Source organism: Podarcis filfolensis (assembly GCF_964270895.1).
Source record: "Podarcis filfolensis genome assembly, chromosome: 11".
Classification (NCBI taxonomy): Eukaryota; Metazoa; Chordata; class Lepidosauria; order Squamata; family Lacertidae; genus Podarcis; species Podarcis filfolensis.
Window position 1 is genome coordinate 24,926,221 of NC_139613.1, and position 19,170 is coordinate 24,945,390.

Sequence of the window (19,170 nt, forward strand, 5' to 3'; positions counted from 1 at the left end):
TGGTCAGTGACCCAATTGCCATATGCCAGGTGTGCTTTGTAGAGCTGCAGAGCCATGGGTTATGCACAAATGCCAGCACAGCTCCTTGGCATTTCACTTATGTGCTAAAAGTTCTAGCACCTAAAAGCCAAGTTGCAGAATTTATAAAGTTTGGGTTGTTGTTGTTGTTTTCCATAGGTGGTGGGTTATGATTAAGAAAAGCTGGGGCCATCTGGATTATCCTTTTAAAACAGTATCATGCCAGTTTAAAAAGTCATAGCTTCCCCCAAAGAATCCTGGGAAATGTAGTTACTTAAATGTAGTTCCTACATGCAGACAGTTCCTAAGCACTGACTAGAATGAGTCCTCCTTAACTTCAGTAAGGTGGCACCGTCATGTGCATTCAAACTATGCCCTGGGACCATAATGTGTGTTTCTGGGAGCCAGTTTCTGAACTAGCACAGATGGTGGAAATAAGTAATAAGATTTGCTTGCTTGCTTATGTAATTTATATCCTACCTTTTCTTGAAGGAGCTCAAGGTGGCATACATAAGGTAAAGGTAAAGGGACCCCTGACCATTAGGTCCAGTCATGACCGACTCTGGGGTTGCGGCGCTCATCTCGCTTTATTGGCCGAGGGAGCCGGTGTACAGCTTCCGGGTCATGTGGCCAGCATGACTAAGCTGCTTCTGGTGAACCAGAGCAGCGCACGGAAAGGCTGTTTACCTTCCTGCCGGAGCAGTACCTATTTATCTATTTGCACTTTGATGTGCTTTCAAACTGCTAGGTTAGCAGGAGCAGGGACCAAGCAACGGGGGCTCACCCCGTCGCGGGGATTTGAACCACTGACCTTCTGATCGGCAAGCCCTAGGCTCTGTGGTTTAGCCGACAGCACCACCCATGTCCCATTTATATCCTACCTTTTCTCGAAGGAGCTCAAGGTGGCATACATAGTTCTCCCCATTTTATCCTCACAACAACCCTTTGAGGTAGATTAGGCTGAGAGTGAGTGACTGGCCCAAGGTCAGCCAGTGAGATTCATGGCTGAGTAGGGATTTGAACCCTTGTCTCTCATGCCCTAGCCCAACACTCTAACCACTACACCACACTGGCTCTGATACATTGTGATGTTATTTTCCTTTTGAGCATGTTTATATGTTTAAATGTGATCTGACTTGCCACATGCCTTCAGCCCTCCGTCTCTTCCCTTTCTATTGTCCCATGCCATGTCTAAAATCAACTGAAAAACAGGTGGGAGAAGTAGGCGACATTTCAGGCATTCCCATCTGTGGCACTTGAATTTTATGAATCCTGAGCTTTGCCAATCAGCTTATCTCTGTGTGCTCTTTCTTTATATCTTTATACCCCTTATATCTTAGTGATAGTTCTCAGTTGTCTCCATTATTGCTTCATCTTGATATCAGCAGGGGATTTTCTTGCCACATGACTCACATTTCTGTTTCGAAATTGCCTGTACACATATCAGATAAGATTGCTGTCAACATTAAGCCATAATCCCAAGTGGTCAGAATGATACCTGCTTGAAAGGGACTTGTTCTCGTTTTGCCCCAGGCAGTTGTTAATTTAGACAAATTAATCTCTGATTGCATTCAGCTCCATCTGCCAGAGGGTGTAGGATGCAATTTGGGCAGTAAAAGAATCAAATCCCTCTTCTAGCCACTAGACATGGAGGGTGGGCATTTGCCTTGACTTTCTGGAACACAGGCAGAAATGAGAAAGTAACCCAGAGAATAAAAAGCTTTTGTATTCTCAGCTAATAATTTGTACATAAGTTTTTCTGTGCTTCTGCTGCAATAGTTTTTAATGGGGTTCATGCAGGGCTTAGTTCACCTCCTCTTTGTGGCCTGAATCACACACACACACACACACAGAGAGAGAGAGAGAGAGAGAGAGAGAGAGAGAGAGAGAGAGAGAGAGAGCGCAGCTGCTAGGTCCATATTTGGGTGGCTTCCTTTGGCTTCCATGTTGGTTTGGGTAGCATTGCAAGCTTTACATCGCCGTAACTACAGCGCATCATGGCAATTTCTCCCTCTGCTTTTGTGTGGCCGAAAGGTTAACCGACTCATCTTTGCAAGCGAAAAGGCCTCCCTGGTAGTGAAATGTAATAGAAATTGTCAAGTTGCTTATTCTAGTCCTCTAGCACCATCTCAAAACCCATTGCCAGTTCTTTATATAACACTGATGAGGTTGGGTACTCTAAGGCCAGAAGCTCTGCTGCTCTGCTAATATCTTTCCAGGCACTTTGCGATCTACATTAAAATCCTGCCAGACCACATAACAGCGTGGCTCCTACCGATACACATCTAGTGAATTAGATTATGATGCCCCCAAGATGCTGCTTTAAATAAACATTTTTATAATGCTTTAAATTACTCGCATTTGCCTGTAATCATCCAAAGGTTTTATTTTAAAAGTTTGCACATGAGCTAAATATTGACTTCGGCTTGGAGAAGAGAAGCGTAATTTCCAAATAGACTTATTGATATTGAAATAAATGGTTTTCATAAGGCTTGTCAACTGTAATGATTAAGGATAATGAACACAGAGGGGAATGTGCTCACTCCACAAAAGTGCCTACCTCTGCAAACCTCTTAAAACTAGCAATGCACATGCCTGGCTAATGCAGAGGCAAGGAAGCTGTTCCAGCCTGAGGACCACCCATCCTTCTAAGCAACTGTTTTTGGGGTAGGGAACTTGCCGGTGGTGGGTGGAGCCTAGGGATGAGGAGAGCAATTGAATTCAGTTTGCATTTAAAGGCAGACGTACCAAATTCACATTTTTTCCTGAAAAAGAATATGTTAACTGAAATACAGCCATTTTTTGAAATTCACAGTTCTCTGAATTTTGTGGTGCAGTTCTCCATTTTACCACGGTAATATGGTGCATTAAAATGCATATATTAGTGAGAAATAAAATGCAGAAATGCATAATATTAGGGGAAATGGTTTTGCAAAGTATGTCTGATTAGGAGAAATATGTACTGGAATGCTGGTGAACTTTCATGAGGAAATTTAAAAAGTTGTTCGCAAACTGAAAATGTGGCAAACTGAACTTCCAGAACTTAAGACTGGAAAAATGAGAAACTGAGAAAAATAAATATGGACAGGTTGTCCATCCCTAGTGTAGCCAGAGAAAAAAGTGGGTGGAGCAAAGAATGTGAATCTTACATTTGTGCAATAGCTTTGTTTCCACACACACACACACACACACACACACCTCACTATCCTTTAGGTAAGATAACAGTCATTATAAGAAAAGCCAGCTGTTCTAGGCCAATGGTCCTTCTAGTCCAGTATCCTGTACCAGATGCCAGTGGGAAACCCACAATGAGGATTCGAACACAAAAGCGCTCTCCCCTTCTGTGGTTTCCAGCAGCTGGTATTCAGAAGTATTGCTGCCTCCTCCATTATCGGAGTTCAGAGGCCTATTCTATATGGAAAAAGAAAACACCAAAGGAAGGTGTGAAGAGGTGTAGCTTGAAAAGAAGGCATGTATTAGTGGAAAAACCATTTAAAAGTGTTTTGGAGAAATTATTTTGCTAAAATATTAGGCAGAATTACATACAAACATGTGACTATTAAGATAAATTTACATTAAATGTTAATGAATCTTCCTGAGGATTTTTGTTTATTTATTGCAATCTGAGGTGGAAATGTGGAGAAATGAACTTAAGAGAATTAAAATTAGAAACTGAAACCCATAAAACACAGAACAAGACTTGTTCATCTAGTGCTGCATCTAGTGTTGCAGCAATAACTGCTAGCACATTTGCAAAGCTAAGCAAGGTCCAGTATGATTTCAAATTGGATGGGGGACTCTTGAAATTTCTGCATTGAAGGGGGTTGAACGAGATGATCCCTCAGGGTCACTTCCAACTCTATAATTCTATGTTTCTATGATTCTATGGGGGTGTATGGGGTGTTAGGAGAGGGGTGGAGGATACATCACACTCCTTCTGGGGGTAGTTTGTCCACTCTAGGTCCCTATCCTGCACTTAGCTCTCACTTGTAGCTCCTAGAAGTTCTCAGCTTGTGACAATGGCCACACTTTGAGAAATGGATTTGACTGGCCGGCTAAAGCAGGTGAAGGTAGCCAATGGGTCTCAAACTCTTGGTGAGTTAGGGACTTCCCCTACATGTGAAAACAGGCTCTGGCGGATTGAGCAGATGAAACCAATAGTGGGTCCAGTGGCCAAGATTCTGCACAGGTTGTAGAGGGATGGGGTTTGTCAATCTGGGAAGGTAGCCCATCTAGGAGAAGGAAAACCCTGATCCTAAACCTCTGCTGCTTTGCATCTATTCTCATTTGTGAGAAAGGCTTTGGGAGTAAACCCCGAGGAAAAATCTGTAGCCACTGCCTTGCCGGACATCTTTGGGAGAAGAAAAGGCTAAGAAGTAAATGCTACACAAATCCGGAGTCGAGTCTCTTAGACAGTTGGATATGGTGCCTTATATGCCTCCTTCCAGAAATTCCTGCAGTCAATATGGTGCCAGACATATTGTTCTGCTTTCCTTTGGACCACATTAGCAAGGCTGAGAAGGGAGTCTTGTCATCTGGGCAGCCCAGGACCTCCATACACACTGCCCAGGCTTGCGCCCCAGAGAGTTCACATTGGTGCTGCTAACACACCAAAAACAATGTGGGAGGCAGCAGTTACTGATCTCTGCAGCCACAGCAGATGCTGTGATTCTCCATAAATGTGACTTCACCCCCGGAGGCGCACTCCATTGTCTCTCGAGACAAATGGATGCCAACAATGATTGTATAACTATGGGAGAGGGATACCTATGTTTCCCATAACCCGTTCCAGCCTTCCTTCTATGGAAAGAACTATTTGGATCACAAGTAACTTGTAACACAAACCAAGGATGCCTAGGAAAGGGGAAGGCTTATTACAGGAACCCACATTAGGACTAGATTATGGTGTCATCTTTAATAGTATGCCACTTTTGTTAAAAAAAAAAGTAACTTATTTCACTGAATAGTTTGTGCTGGGAGGTCAAAGAAAGTACTGAACTAAATCCTAAGCGATTCTCGCCTTTCTTGGTGCTTATATTACAGTTCTGTTATTCATTGTGAAGACCAGGCCAGCAGCAAAGCCCTTGGCAGCAAACATTCATTTTCAGGCATATTAACTTTTTTAGAAAAGGAAATGTGATTTCTTTAGACTTTAGTCATTGCAATATTTGTCAGCTGTCTAAGTCTAAGAAATTAACTTTTTTGTGGGGATTGCTTTTGAATATGAATAGATAATAGAGGTTCAAAAAGCTTTGCTTCTCGAAGACTGACAAATGAGTTTTCATCAAAATAAGTGGTGAAATCTGTGGGGGGAGGAAGTTATTTTATTTTAGTGTTGTTTTTTTAAAAAATGTAAACCTGGTATTTTTAAAGCTATTGCTGTCAGAAAAGCGAATTCTGACATTTAGATAAAGCCAGTGTGGCAGAAGAGTAGTTGGAGAGAGGTTTGTGCGGTGGCATTTTTCAGGAACCTACCATTTTCAAGTTTCTTCAAAAATTAGTTAACTGTGGGAGATAAGCCCCCTTCTCTGTTTTCCATTTCTTTCAGGTTCCCATTAATCAAGTTTGTGCCATATAAGGCAGGTTTCAACCAGCATAGAGACTTGAGAAGGGACCAGTATAGGATGTGGCACCCTTCCTTCCTTCCTTGAGAAAGAACACAAGAGAGACAGGGAGAGAACACATTTAGAGAAAGTGAGGGGCAATGTCTCCATGCAGCCATATTGTGGGTGACTTGTAGGCGAAGGCAGAAGCAGAAGTGGGTGGAGCAACACAGGCAAATTTATTGGCTAGTTTCCTTATACACAGGGATGCGGGTGGCGCTGTGGTCTAAACCACAGAGCCTAGGGCTTGCCGATCAGAAGGTCAGCGGTTCGAATCCCTGTGTCAGGGTGAGCTCCCGTTGCCCGGTCCCTGCTCCTGCCAACCTAGCAGTTCAAAAGCACATCAAAGTGCAAGTAGATAAATAGGTACCACTCTGGTGGGAAGGTAAACGGCGTTTCTGTATGCTGCTCTGGTTTGCCAGAAGCGACTTAGTCATGCTGGCCACATGACCCGGAAGCTGTCTGTGGACAAATGCCGGCTCCCTCAGCCTATAGAGTGAGATGAGCGTGCAACCTCAGAGTCGTCCACAACTGGACCTAACAGTCAGGGGTACCTTTACCTTTAACTTTCTTTATACACTCACCCAGTTCTCTCTCTTCTCCATCTAGGCAAGCAATATCAGAGTTCAAATACCATACATATTCCTTTTGGATGAAGGGCAGGAAATAAATGTAATAAACAGGGTCACATTTGACCCCCAAACCCAAGGTTCCCCACCCTTGCCTTATAGGTTTTGAAAACTCAAATCTACCTGCAGGACCCAAAAGACTAAGAACCCCTGCTCCATTCTTTCATTCCTTGCAGCCGTTTCTTAACTGACTTCTGAAAGTCCACAGGAAGGCTATGTTTCTTTTTATGTCATCATCACATATACATGGTATAAATATAATCTCTCTGCTTGCAAGATGACAGCATCACCTTTATGTACAGATGAAATTGGCACCATTTGCAAGCATACTTCCTTCACGACTAGAATCTTACCTCTGACGCCTGCTCTTTTAGAGGTAATCAAATCACATTTTGAATTTCCTAAGCACAGTTAATCATTTTAACAGAGTGGTCTGTGACTTAGTTGGAAAGGACACCACATTAATGTATATTTTTGCAATCTCTGCTCCATGGGGACACTGAATCAAGATATTTCCTGTCACATGGCAAGCTTCTTGACAGAGTGTACCTTAAACAATATCCTTGGTTACCTGGAAAGTTTCCAAATGTTTTTGCTTTTAGTCAGGTACCAGAAAAAAAATCCATTGGTATTTAAGCTTAAGTTTTTCCTTCCTGTTTGTATATTCACAAAGAATGTCAGTCAAGGGAGGAGAAATTGGTGCTTTAGATCTGAGTTGTCAAGCATCCCTGGAAGTAGTAACTGTCAATAAGAAATAAATCAAACCTTGGGTATCAGTAAATGTCACTGAAAGTTGTGTGTTGGTAACAGCAAAAAAAAAGGGGGGGGAGAAAAAACATATCATCCAACTAGTTTCTGAGTACCTGAAAGAGGCTGAAGGTTACCCAGTTCTGAAAAGACATTTAATTGAGACTCTTGGGAGTCTTCAGTTTGAGACATTCATTATTACCATTTCCTATAAGAGCTTCCATCACCTGCTCCATGACACAAATCTGCTCTTGCAGCAACCCACTTGAGATGGAACCACACTGTAACTCGATCCATCTGTAGTTCATAGCGTATCTCCTGCATCATTTTGTCACAGGGATGCGATTGGAAAGTTAAAGAGGACCAGGCTGGTGAAAGGAGGAAATGAATATCCATTCAAGGAGTTCATTTTTGGACCTCTGGGGTCACACGCTCTTAGAGTCATGAGACAAAGTAAATCTAGAGCAGAGGCAGTCAATGCGGTGCCGACCAGATGTTGTTAGAACACAACTTCCAACATTCAATGGTCGGGGATGATGGGATTTGTAGTCCAACAACATCTGTTCTATAACATTTGTCCAAGGAAAGTTGGGCTCCCCCACTGAACATAGCTAATCTGCTTCAGCTATCTGCTACCATTGGGTACAGCAGTATAACAAGTAAAGAGATATTGTACATAAGAAATGGAAAGAAAAAGAGAAAGGTCATTCTCAGGATCTGAACAGGCAGATTTTCAGAGGGCCAAACTACACAATAAATGCATAGTTTGGCATGGTGTTAATTTTCCTTCTTCTCGCCTTTAAATGGTTGCAACTGAGTTGATGAGGATCAGGAACATGGCACAAGTCAAAATGGGGTTTAAACACTGCTTACTGCATGACAGTCTCAGTGAAAATCACTCGTCCCCTCTGCCCTTCAAGGTGCAAATTGGCACAGCAGCATCCCCTAAGCTGATACCCTCCAGATGTTTTGGACATCAGCTCAGGGGAGTTGTAGTCCAAAACATCTGGAAGGTGCCTGGCTGGGGAAAGGAAGGCTATGGTATTATTTATTTATTTGTTTGTTTGTTTGTTTGTTTGTTTGTTTATATCAGTATAAACCACAGTTTTGTAGAAATATAGCAAGGTGCTGTACACCATACAAAGTTTAGAACAACAGCATTAACCAAACATCAGAAAAATAACTTTAAATACAGGTTGGCTGAAGGAAAATCCACATTCCCAAGGCTGCCTATTATTAGCTGACATCTAAAAGAAGGCAGGGATGATTCCTACCAAACCTCTACTGGCAGGGAGTTCCACAGGACAGGGCTGCCACGCTAAAGGCTCGGTCCCTAGTAAGAGCTCACTGAACCCCAGAGGCTTGGGGAAGCACAAGAGGTGCCTCGTCGGAGGTTCTCAGTGATTGAGGTGGAGCAAAAGGGAGCAGATGATCCTTAAGGTACTTTGGTCCCAAGTTGTTTAAGCACAACAACCTTTCAAAACTGTGGCATGTTAGCATCCAAAATGTATATATAAAGCAGGGGTCAGCAAACTTTTTCAGTAGGGGGCCAATCCACTGTCCCTCAGACCTTGTGGGGGGCCAGACTATATTTGGGAGGGGGGATGAACGAATTCCTATGCCCCACAAATAACCCAGAGATGCATTTTAAATAAAAGGACACATTCTACTCATGTAAAAACACACTGATTCCCGGACCGTCTGTGGGCCGGATTTAGAAGGCGATTGGGCCGGATCCGGCCCCCGGGCCTTAGTTTGCCTACCCTGATGTAAAGGGTTAATTGCAAGAGCTGTAGAACTCTGTGATGTCATACACTCTGTGTCAGTTATGGCAGTTGGTACAGTTATGGCAGTTAGTGGAACAGTCTTAACATTTAGAGCAGCAGGTATGTTGTGTTGTGCTGCTGTCTGCCTCAGAGTTAGTTAGTCTGTAAGAGTTTAATCTATGCAAGATGTTTTAGCAATTTAAGTATCACCGACCTGCATTGTATATTTAATCTGCAAGTGCAAGTATGATCAGTAACAGTTGTATGTTATTTAAACTTTAAAAGAGAGTGTCTCGAGTACAGTGGTACCTCGGGTTAAGTACTTAATTCGTTCCGGAGGTCCGTTCTTAACCTGAAGCACCACTTTAGCTAATGGGGCCTCCCACTGCCACCGTGCCACTGGAGCACGATTTCTGTTCTCATCCTGAAGCAAAGTTCTTAACCTGAAGCACTATTTCTGGGTTAGCGGAGTCTGTAACCTGAAGCGTATGTAACCTGAAGTGTATGTAACCTGAGGTACCACTGTAGTTTTTATAGGAGGGGAAAGAGAACTAATTAAAGGGTCAAATGGCCCAGGCCTGTCTTCCATATACTTTGAGTCTTAATTCCCACAAAAACTGCATTGATTGTATCCATGGATTTCAAAACAGCACAGATTTTTTTTGTTTCCTAGAATTTCTGAGCAAACAACAGCAACGAGGATGCCAGTGTACTTTATTTGAACTCCTGATCCATCTTCTTTGCATTTCAGAGATCTGTATTACAAAGGTTGGCATGTGTTTTTTCACATTCCGCTGCAATTAGATTCGAGTCCAGATGTGATTGCCTTACGATGGAACTCTTGCATCTTCATTAATGCGACTCACTGGCAAACCACAAATCTGCTACAGCATACCTGTCAATCCAATGCAAGTATAGCTTTTATATGGCAATAAGTGGATTCTATTTCAGTGTGTACTCCAAATACCAGGAGACAACTGAATGGGTTGTGAGTAAATGGAGATGTATCACACTACTTCAGGCAATGCTTTCCTTGATTTTCTGAACCGCTTGAGAAGCCCTGCAAAAGATTATCCTAACAAAAGCCGCTCAGAGGACTAATGTAACATAGAAGAAGACACAACAGAAACAGATCACTGGTTCCCAGACAAATGAGGGCATCTGCATGGTTGGAGCATATCCACTTCAAGAGCCATTTCTGTAGCAAATGATTCCCTGGGTCTCAGCGGATCTCATCCTCTACTCTTTAAAGGAAGAGAAAAAAGGCAGAGAAAATGGGATGGATGATTACTGGTGGCATGCTTTGCTCAGTGATATATACACAATGCAAAGTACAGCACAGCAAGAGAAAACTTTACATTGTTCATCGGAGGCTGATTTATTCTGCAAAAAACAATAATAATATTGGTCTTTGGTCTAATAAAAAACGTCAGGAGTATCTAGGTCTATGTGAGCAGAGCTCCTTTTTTGCAAAATCAGCTGTTTGGCAGGGAAGAAGTAGGAGAGCATATTGGATCCATCCCAGCACCCATTTCTAAACTGTTAATTGGGCAATCCTGGCCTGCTTCCGATTGGTTTCCGGTGCTGGTTTTGACCTCTAAAGGCTTAAACAGCTCAGGACGGCAATATCTCAAGGACCACCTCTCCCCATATGAACCTACCTGCATCTTGTGATCATCATCTGAGGTCTTTCTTCATGTGCCTTCTCCACGAGAGTTCTGGAGGGTGGCAACATGTGAACGGGCATTTTCTGCAATGGCTCCCCATTTGTGGAATGCTCTCCTTGCCAGGAGGCTTGCCTGGTGCCCTCATTATACACCTTTAGGTACCAGGTGAACATGTTCCTCTTCAACCAGGCCTTTGGCTGACTGACATCTGATGCCCTTTTAAATGTGTTGTGGGGGTGGGATTATTGGTTTGTAGTTGTTCTTATTTTTATTATGTATTTTGTGGTTTTTATATTGTAATTTTATCTTGTGAACTGCCCTGAGATCTACAGATGAAGGGTGATATACACATTTATTTATTTATTTATTTATTTGATTGATTGATTGATTGATTGCATTTCACCTTGATAAAGGGTTGTAGGCATGGTGTTTGTGTTGTTAGATGAGGCTAGGAGTTTGTGCAGTATTCAAGCACACACCAGGATCTCACTTGGATGCATTCTAAGTGAAACAATGCTGAAAATAACAATACATACACATCATATGTTGATGTGCAGTGTATATTTTATATACTGTTATAGACCAAGTTCAGGAAACCTGTGTTTACTGGGCTCCATCAGCCTCAGCCAACATACCCAGTGGTCAGAGATGATGTGAGTTACAAAACAATAGAATCTATATGCCACAGGTTAGCTTAGCTAATCCTCTGCTGAGATAGTAATGGATAATTCCTCCTCCTCCTCCTCCTCCTCCTCCTCCTCCTCCTCCTCCTCCTCCTCCTCTTCTTCTTCATTTTGTTCTGTTTTTGTCCGGTCCATACTTTTAAGTGAAGTGGCCTGGATTGGAACATAATTATCCTTCTGATTTTCTACTTTCTACAAATTTTGTGATATAGTACTCAGTTCAAAAAAATGAACTTAAGAGTCAGACATGTACTTGAGGCAACCTATGCTTGCCAGAAAAGAGACCATTACATATAAGAACCATTTGCTCTCTGTGTGGTGTTTTGTGTGTGTGTGTAATTCCTTTTCTTAGCCTGTTATAGCTGAGTCTAGTAAAAACTTCAGAATCATTTGAACTTGTCTGATCTTTCACTGCTTGGTCCAAATGGTGGAGGGGGGACACCAGTGGACTCCAGAAATGCACAACTTTAAATGAGGTGGTAAGCTCATAAATCATAGAATTGTAAGAGTTGGAATGGACCCCAAGGACCATCTAGTCCAACCTCCTACAATGCAGGAATCTCAAGATACCTGCTCCTACAGTATGCTGACGGGAAGCATCTATCAGGAGGGAAGCAATTTTTGTTAATTACCCCTCTCACCCTAAAAAATCTGCCCTGGGCAGTATGACCCCCCTGAGACTGATTTAAGGAAAGTTTAGGAGCTTCATGAGCAGGGAGAATTGCCAGAAATGTATCCCTCCCATTTCTGCTTGCTGATGGATGCCTTCAGTCAATTGAAAGACACCAATTGGATACCAACCATTATACTTAGGACCCCTTTAAAAAGAAAGGGGTTTACATTAATTACTTTCCTCACCATATATGTAGACATGGGTATTACAATGTTCTGAAGCCATAGTCACAAAAAGCATCTCCTCTCATGAATTGTGCTAATTCTACATTGTCTTGCTTTTTTCTCAGAGGAGCACCTAAGAAACAAGGAAGCCAGTGCTAATAGATATCTCCATATCGCCCCTAAGCCAGATAGCTTCAGACTCCACATAGATCAGCTGCCTTATCTCAGTTAGTCTCCTTTCTCCATAAATTGTTAACTTGTTGTTTCAGGCCAACTATCTGTAATTAACTTGTTAGATAAATGGTATGAGGCAAGATTTGGATTTTATCTTTTGGGCTTGACATGAAATTGAAATTCCCTTTGGAAGTATTTTCTTCTTTTTCTACTTCATTTCCAGGGTTTGGGGCCAAGTTCTAATTTTCACTTGCTTGCTGGAGCCTGATTTTTTTTATTATTATTATTTTCGTATTAGTCTAAGACTCTTCTCTCTGATCCATTGCATTTTCAGACTGTGTTCTCAGTGTTTTGCTCTGTTCATTGAGCTGTTCTAAATGCAGAGTCACACCTTCATCTTTTCCTCGAGGCCACTGTTTACATTTCTCTTCTTTCCTTCAGGTTAAAACAATATACAGCCAGTTACATACTTACACTGAGAGGCTGAGTTCTCCTTTGCTAAAATGATATCAAAGCCCCCTTGCACTTTGTGACCACCTGAAGCTGGTGAAGATCCTACTGGCTTCCCCAAGACATATAGGTCCCAAGGTAGGAGGGGAGTGTAAATGTTCAGAGTAGAACTGTGAACCCCAAAATGATACCTGCTATGACTTGCTTAAACTACAAAGAGCATGATCCATCCCAATGTTTTGCCCTAATTAGTGCAAAAGCTAAAATTTTGTCTTAATGGATTTCAATAGGAAAGCTAAAATTTAAGTATACTTTAAATTTAAATAATGGAAAGGGTTGTATCTCAGTGGTCGAAAACATACTTTGAATGCAAAAGCTGCCTCCTAATGAGTCAAATGATCAATCATTCTAACTCAGTATTGTCTAAACTGTCTGGTAATGGTACTTCAGGGTTTCCATTTCAGACAGGAATTGTTCCCAGCTCTACCTGGATAAATCGGTGTTCAATGAGCCCGTGGTATCTGGAGGCTGTGGATCACACAAAATTAGGCCAAATGGCTCACAAGGCACCAGTTTCCCCATCCCAGAAGTAGATGATGGTTGCATTGAGTTGACTAGTTGTGCTACATCACAAAGTATACTGAAGACCATCAGCTTAGATGGTTTTTAAAAGGGATTGGGAAAATTCAAGGAGGGTACATAGAGGATAAAGGAGAATAAGACTATCAGTGGCTACGGTCCACTGGTGGTGCTATGGTCTAATCCTCTGGGCCTCTTGGGCTTGCCGATCAGAAGGTCGGCGGTTCAAATCTCCATGATGGCATGAGCTCCCGTTGCTCTGTCCCAGCTCCTGCCAACCTAGCAGTTCGAAAGCATGCCAGTGCAAGTAAATAAATAGGGACCGCTGCGGTGGGAAGGTAAATGGCATTTCCAGGCGCTCTGGTTTCTGTCACAGTGTCCTGTTGCGCCAGAAGCGGTTTAGTCATACTGGTCACATGACCCGGAAAGCTGTCTGTGAACAAACACCAGCTCCCTTGGCCTGAAAGCAAGAGGAATGCTGCAACCCCATAGTCGCCTTTGACTGGACTTAACCATCCAGGGTCCTTTACCTTTACCTTTTTTACTGTCCACAATAACTATGTTCTACAGCTACTATCAGAGCAACTGCTTCCTGGGAACCACAAGCGGGGAGAATGTGGATGCACTCATGTTCCCTCTCTGGGATGCCCATAGGCACCTGGTGGATCACTGTGAGAACAGGATGCTGGGCCACATGGATCCAGCATGGATCTTCTTACGTTATTAAGTAAAAATGTACAATACGTCACCCTGTTGCCACTCTATGATTGCAGCCATAGTCAAAGTAACTGTTCCACAGAAGGCATTCTCTTATGACCCACAAAAAATAAAGTAATTGTGCATTATTTTATGTTGTTTAGTGAATCAGCCTGCAAGCTCCACTGCTGGGCAGTATTTAAATCTTTTAAATTAAGAAGAGTGGCAGATGAAACCGATATACTATGCCGAGTTGGCGAAATTAACTGGGAAAATTTGGAACCAGCAAGACCAGACTTTCCTGAAAGACTGGAATAAATTTATGATATATTTGAAAGACAATTGTAATCAATTGACATCACTTGTAGGGTTGCAAGAAGTTTTGTAAGGAGAACCATATGAATTATTGCGAAAGAGGACTAAGAAGGAGTTTATTTAGGATATGGATTTTATAGCAATAACTATTAAAATAAAATGCAAAATCAGAAAGGAAGTTAGAAAACCATTAGTCAAGGTTGACAGAAGTCTCTGCCTGTGATAGCCGAAGGTATGTTATGCTGCATAGGATGGGATGTTATGTTTGGAAAATATGTGCAAAAACCAATAAAAAATATATTTTTAAAAAAAATCTTTTAAATTAACAAAATAAGATACGTTTACATCCTTCTGTTTTCAGTGGAAGAGAAGCTGAATGTATGAGCATTTCTTTAACTAAAGTCTTGCAGAATAGATGTCTATATGGTTTTGCCTTCAATCTCTTCTTTGAAATGTGAATTCCTGTTTCAGAAAGCCTGTAACTTTTCAGTATAGCATTGGGGACAAGAGTTCAGCGTTCTTTTTAAAGAGTTTAGTTTCTACAACTGTTCATGACCGGATATCCTACAGCTATAAATATTTAGTTATGGAAAGTAGGCTTCCCATTTTGGTATTGTGTATTTGATGCACAGCTGAGAGGTACTGGAACGGCATAGGAATAATTAAATGTTACCGTTTTAGTTAATGCACTCAAGTCAATATATCCTGAAGGACAAAAGGCTGGAATAACATTTCCCTGTAGCAGTAAATGTTGAAAGGTGCATACATTCCTATCATTATGGTGGTGATTAGAGCTACATTGTACAAAATGTTTCAAAAGGCAATTTTTATCACATCATTATTAATATATAGATCTGAAGGTGAGGGCTGTTTGCAAAAAAGAACTCTTTGGGATTTCAGCAGACCTGAAATTTAGCTGCAATAAGTGGGAGTCAGGTATACACCTTAATGAAAAATGTATAACTAGATATTTACTAGTACAGAGCACAGAATCATAGAATCATAGAACTGGAGAGTTGGAGGTAACGCTGAGGCTCATTTAGTCTGACCCTCTGCAATGCAGGAATCTTAACTAAAGCATCCATGACAGATGGCCATCCAGCCTTTGCTTAAATACCTCCAAGTAAGGAGGGTCCACCACCTTCCAAGTGTACTTCAGGTATGGTCTGAATGGAATAGACCAGTACTATGACTTTCCTGGATCTGGACACCATACTGCTGTTGATGCAGCCTAGAACAGCATTAGTTTTTTTGCTGCATCACACTGTTGACTCATGTCAAGGTTGTGGTCTACTAAGAACCCCTAGATATTCTTCACATATACTGTTGGCAAGCCAGATGTCCACCATATAATATTTGTGCAGCTGGTTATTCCTGCCCTAAGTGAACCAGCTGCTTACTCATTCACTAACCAAGTTTTCTTTGACCTGGTTAAAGAAAGAAATAGGCATGCACAAAATCACATATCTCAATTGTGAAGTAATGTGTGATGAGGGTGTTAGGTGTGACTAATGTATGCATGTTGATCCAAATTATGTGAAGCTTTCTCAAAAGAAATGACAGCACAAGCTGGATCTTCAATCAGGCAGTTCCAAGAAAGAATCTGCTATATATCAAGCAACTAAGACTTCCCTTGGTTGTTTAGGTAGAAAGTATGAGCTGCTTCATGAAAACAGAAAGTGATCTACACAAATTGTTCAGCTATAGGCATATATCCTTCTAAAGATAACGGCAGTGCCATCACTTTCTACAGGAGATTAAATTCTGAAATATGTCAGAGTTGAATAATTCTGAAGAAAAGTGTTGCAGGAAAGAAAGAAAGAAAGAAAGAAAGAAAGAAAGAAAGAAAGATCGTGAGCAACAAATGCAAGGACATCAGAGTACCACTTAGGTCAATAGCCAATCAGATTTGACTATGTAGCAGTGGTAAGAGCAAACAAAACCAATGCTGTATTCTCAGGACGCAATGTAATGTGTCCTCATTGCTGAGGCAATCGGGTTGACACCTCCTGCCATACCAGATTGCTTCATCATGGAGCATTCATTGCTTGTCCTCACAGCACAGCTTGGCAAAACAAGGAGCATTGGCCTGGTTGCCTTGGCAATGTGGGAGCTTGTTCACTGCCTTGCTGCGATGTAAGGGCAATGAAACAAATACAGTTCAGAGTGGCAAGACAGGATGTTGATCCAGTTACTTTGGTGATGGAAACACTTCTGTGAAAATTTTGTATGTGTGATGTTTTGATGAAGCTCATTGGTTTGATTAGCTCAGCTCTCTTCTTGACTATAAGATGGCCTATCTTGCTTCTCATCATCTTAAACTACTTCACCTTACAGCGGAACCTAATTATTCTTTCTGCAGTACAGCAGTACAGCAACTCTCCTTCCCAGTTACACTTCACATTACCGTTCCAGTACATTGGATAGCTCCCAAGAGTAGTTTTCATGCCTGCCAAAATGTGAGGGCAATTTATCTAGCTGAATAATATAAATGACCAAACACCCCATGGATCTGTAAACAAACCTTTGAACTGCAGAGCCAGTTCCAGAACGCTCGATTCGCCATCTTTCCTGGGAGTTGCCTTCATGTCATTAAATACTTCTCTGCACACAACTTTGAAGAAAGGAGAGGTGAGTTGCTGTTGGTACCTCAAAGGACATGGTGAGAGAAGCAACTCTCAGATTTAGGGAACAGCTCATCATCAATATATCCATTTCAGCTAAAGTGGCACAAAATGGTGACTTGAGATTCTGGCGATGTGGCTAAAACCTGGCAGCAAGGTTTGTCTTGGCAGAAAAAAAAATGACCCAAAACAGGCAGTCAAAAAATGGCATACAAAGACAAGGATGTTGGTTATCACCGCTGTTGTTCAATCTGGTACTGGGAGTACCGACGAGGAAAGTAAGAGAAAATAAAGAAATATTGGGAATAAAAGTAAAAAAAAAGTGAGCAGAAATTGAAAGCCTTTGCGGATGATCTGGTAATCATTGTGGAAGATCCAAAAATCTCCCTCCCAAAAGTAATGAACATAATACAAGAGTTTGGACAAGTGGCAGGATTTAAAATAAACAAAAATAACACCAAACTGCTATTAAAAAACCTTAAAGAACATGAGAGGAAAGAAGTAACAGAAATGATAGGAGTAGAAGCATATAAAAAGGTAAAATATTTGGGTGTATGGATAACAGCAAAAAACATAAATATATATAAAAATGAACAGAAGAAGTCTTGGAGGTGTGATGCTGAAGGTACTTTTTACCATATATGGTGGGATTGTAAAAATATAAAAACATATTGGGAAATGATATACAAAGAATTGAAAAAAAATGCTGAACATGACATTTGTTAAACAACCAGAAGCCTTCCTGTTAGGTATTTTAGGTCAAGATCTGCTGAAAGAGAAGAGGACATTCATGTATGCTACCACGGCGGCGAGAATTTTGGTAGCACAAAACTGGAAGGCTGGAGAAATTCCAACAAAAGCACAATGACAAGAGAAATTGATGAACTACGCAGAAATGGCAAAATTGACAGATAGACTACGAGAAAAGGACAGCAGTGACTTTGAAAAAGAGTGGGAACCTTTTATATTTGCAGAAACAAACAAAAAAAACATTGACTTGATGGCAGGTTTTAAATAAACATACACACTTTTTTAATATAGAACATATAAAACAAAGAAGAAACGATATGGTGAATTGGTGGAAACAGCAGTATATGATAAGGGAGCTGGGGGAAGCCTGGGAGGAAAGGGGATGAAGATTTGTAACATGTATGTTATTGATATGATATGTTTGTTAAAATACAAAAGAAAGATAATAAAAAAAAATTAAAAAAATGGCACACAGGGAGGTCAGTAGAAAGCCAATCTTTAAAATCAGGGTGCCTTTTGTTCTTCAGAATGATAAAAGGTTTATCCATACTTACCTTTAGCTCTGCTCTTTCCAGGCACAGGTCTGCACTAGAAAGCTCTGTGTCTGTTTGTTTGTTGCCCCAGAGCTTTCCTCGTGAAAACTTGCTCTTAAGTGCTCCGTAGCAACAAACATCAATGTGAGCTTTCCTTGGATTGCTGTTTGCTCTGATTGAGCTTTAAAGAGTGGGTTTTCATGGGAAAGCTGCAGAGATTGAAAAAGGTGCTCAGACATGAAGTTTTAAAGCGCAGACCATACCTGGAAAGAACTGTCAGGGACTGGCTGGAGGAGTGGTGGAGGGTTCCAGCCGAAGAACCCCCTGGGTAAGTAGCAGAGGAGGAAGGCTCGCAACCTGGATTGTGGTGATTGTACTCTGAAGACAGGTCAGAGGAGAGTGGAGGCTGGGAGGTGGAAGAAATGACAGGCTCAAGGGAAAGAGCCAGAGGCAGAGAGCCATTCAAGGGCAGGACAAAGTGCAGAGGGAGATACTTCAGGCCCCAGACCTAAAAGAGAGGAGGAGGAAGGAACAGAAGCTGCAACAGCTTTGCAGCAACTGCCCTGTCCCACTGTAGTAAGCTCCCCTCCCCTTTTTGACTCCAAGGTCACACAGGGGTTTGCAAGCAGCTGAAAAGAAAGCTCAGAAAGTCCATAGGAAGCTCCCTTGTCACCAGAGTTTATGCTGGCTTGAGAGACATCTAGAGGAGGAGGTTTAGGAGGAGAGAGGAGGGGCCAAGAGTTAGTCTTGGCAATGTTGCCACTTAGGGCAGTTGTGCCTGGGTGCTCTTTGCTTGTATACTATTATCTTAAATAAAAGCTGACTTTACTTTGAGTTTCTAAGTCTTCATTCTGACCTGCTGCTGAACCAGCCCTGAAAAGAGTGGAGGAAAGGTACGTGTGGATAAGCCCAAAGAGGAGACAGGCCGCAGTGCATTGACTGAACACATGCTTTATATACAGATGCTTAAAATGCATTATGGTTAGTCTTCCAGCTTTCCTGCTAAAAGTGAATGATAGCAAGTGACTGAAGCAACCTTTGCTGAAGTCCTTGGAAAATTAACCACCAGAATAGGCAGAACTGGATTTGATGGACCAAT

General features: G+C 41.7%; 2 long non-coding RNA genes across 5 annotated transcripts; one reads left to right on the forward strand and one right to left on the reverse strand.

Moving 5' to 3' along the window:
• The first annotated feature begins 8,417 nt into the window (after positions 1–8,417).
• LOC310744688 lies at positions 8,418–18,297 on the forward strand. Of its 4 annotated transcripts, none has more exons than XR_014539648.1 (3): positions 8,418–8,437; positions 9,437–11,592; positions 14,014–14,448. It is a non-coding gene; the product is annotated as an uncharacterized lncRNA (long non-coding RNA). The 4 variants fall into 4 exon arrangements; XR_014539649.1 differs by lacking the exon at positions 8,418–8,437 and adding an exon at positions 8,452–8,883 and having other exon boundaries at positions 14,014–15,010; XR_014539650.1 differs by lacking the exons at positions 8,418–8,437; positions 9,437–11,592; positions 14,014–14,448 and adding exons at positions 12,076–12,177; positions 12,566–12,712; positions 15,017–18,297.
• On the reverse strand, positions 11,435–12,181 carry LOC310744695. Its single transcript, XR_014539661.1, has 2 exons — positions 12,084–12,181; positions 11,435–11,597 (listed from the first exon to the last, which is right to left on the reverse strand). It is a non-coding gene; the product is annotated as an uncharacterized lncRNA (long non-coding RNA).
• Positions 18,298–19,170: the final 873 nt, after the last annotated feature.